General features: G+C 34.4%; 1 protein-coding gene across 1 annotated transcript in view; it reads left to right on the top strand.

The window, feature by feature from the left end:
* Window positions 1-2,500, top strand: part of LOC125047449 (protein nervous wreck-like) — a 69,687-nt gene that overhangs the window by 62,266 nt on the left and 4,921 nt on the right. The gene's annotated exons all lie outside the window — the stretch shown is intronic.

Consider the following 2,500-nt stretch of genomic DNA (forward strand, 5'->3'; position numbering starts at 1 on the left):
TTGCATTCCCTGATCAAATGAACGTTTGACTGGATAATTTTTAACATTTTTGCAAGGCATCAATGTTAGTTGGAATATATATATATTAACTATTTCTACAATACAATTGTAATTAGCATATAATAATCACCGTTTAGACAATCAAGTAATAAGCTTCCTAGCAATTACACTACAGTGTTTGTTTTGGCATCACTTTCCCTCTCTAGCAGGGGTGAAAGACCAACACAACGATGTCGCTCTAGGAAGGGATTTTCATCTCGCTTCCCTTCATAGCTGGGGAAGTATCCCCCTCTGTTAAGGGATCCTAGGACAGAATAGACTATTGTGCCCACCCCCTATCATCGAATATCTACCCATTTGAGTTTAATCAACTTGTAAACGATTTTCTTTCTATCGAAATTCTCGTATTCTTCTTCGCTTGAAGAAGAATAGGCACCCACGGCCAACTTCGGGAAAGACAAGGATCTTTGCTCTTCTTGCGATTTGCGTTTACGGTCTGTTTTGTAGGACGAGTTAGGCATGTTTCCTTTCTTAAATGGGCTAATACATGTAATGGGTAATCATAAATAGTTATTTTAATTCTTGTGTGCATGATAAAAACAGTGGGTACAGGTATTTGCATAACATATCTTTAGCATTTCTATGCAATATTACATATTTTCGTACCTACAACTTTAAATATACAATTCAACGTTGTTTTCCAAACTTTTTTTGGGCAAAGCAACTGAATACCAAGTGATTTTTTTTTTTTCTTTTTTTTTTTTAATAAAGGAAAATCAATTCAAGAGCCTCTTCAATTTCAGATGATATACTCATCAGAACAAATAGTCATTTTGACAAGGAAGCATTGTGAAGTATTGAAATCCACAATCGTTTTGTAATTATTATATTGTTACAAAAGTTACCGTGAGTTTATTGCTAGTCATGTGTCCAAGTCGATTTTTGCCACAAGAGGCAAAGATGATCTTGCATGTGCAGAGGGCTTTGTATATTTGACAGTGAATGAAATAGGTGATAATTGAGCTTTGAGACTAAAAAATGGAAGTTAGTGCAAATTAAGCTGTCTTTTAAAGGCATAAATTGCATTTGCAGTAACACTAGCAAAGCTGTTGGCCTGTAAATGTGAGAATCAGAATAATGTAATGCTGTGTGTTTATACGTATGATTTCAGTGTTGAATTAACAAGTTAGAATGCACTCAGGTTGTTATAGTTATCGACTTTGGACTGCTAGTTTTAATATCTTTAGATTATTTTTATGCTTATTCTCTATCCTTTATATTCCAGCTTATCGATTTGTTCCTTAAATATTTAAAACATGTTCTTTGCAACATCTAACCTTAGAACATAATATATCAACTTACAGCCAACCTTACAATATATTTTCTTTTTTAACTTCTTGTAAGCATCTATGTAAAGCTTGATACATTTATCCTCTAATCCTTTCATTTGCCTTGAATACTCGTTTAAGATTAGCCAATCCTTCTGTTTAACATGAGACAGTGCTTCTGTAATGCTTCATTGTGCCAGTAGAGCTTCGAGACCTTCTTCCCGAGTGATTTACAGCCAAAAGTTCTTATCACCAGTCAAAGCACGTCCATTTCTGTAATTTGGTGATTGGTAATGATTACCCCATTTGCAAGATTAATCATCAGTTTACAGTCAAGGATTAGACAGTAAAACACAGGCTTTTCATGAAACTAAATTCATAATGAAAATGTACACCGCTAATGACATAATGACATTGGAGATAACTGTACATATGGCGTGGATTTACATGTTTTTCTTGGCTGTTTACATTTACCATTTATTATCTGCTGACTTCTTTTCAGAGTCCATTCTACAAGAGACACATCTTAACTTTAATACTATCATCCTGCCCTGTATTTTTCCTCTACTGCCACTCAATATTTTTTGTCTGTGGAAACAGGAACTGACATTTTTGTCAAGAGAATTTTGCTGCTTAAGAAATCCACTCAGGCTCGTTTCCAAGTCAGGTAGCTCCTGAAAGAAATGATTAGTTACTCCTTTTTTCAGTATTCTCTTGTTTTCTCTTGCAGTAGGCGTTCGCAAGAGCCAAATAGGTTGTCCCCAACACTAATGGCTCCGTAACTGCCCATTTGCCCATTCAGGTAATCCATTTTGCTAGGAAAATACATCAGTGTGAAGACCCTCGTGAAGTGAAGCTGAATCCAATACTGAGCTTTTTTTTTACATCAGTGTTCCTAAATGCATGGACTAAATTTCGGTATTGACTGTTACACGCATAAGACACCAACAGTAAAAAGTTCCATTTCCTTTAAAAGAAAATGCAAATAATGATAATAATAACAGCAATAATAACAATGATAATTTTTATATGTGGCATACAGACATAAATATATAGTTATTGTATTTTTTTCAACTCGGTGATTGATCTAGTTGTCCTGTGATCATAAACAGAACTGATTATGTTATGTTAAGTGACTTATTTACTGCAGTTAAACGTTTACTCCTTAAAAC

This window comes from Penaeus chinensis, chromosome 41 (genome assembly GCF_019202785.1).
Source record: "Penaeus chinensis breed Huanghai No. 1 chromosome 41, ASM1920278v2, whole genome shotgun sequence".
Lineage (NCBI taxonomy): Eukaryota > Metazoa > Arthropoda > Malacostraca > Decapoda > Penaeidae > Penaeus > Penaeus chinensis.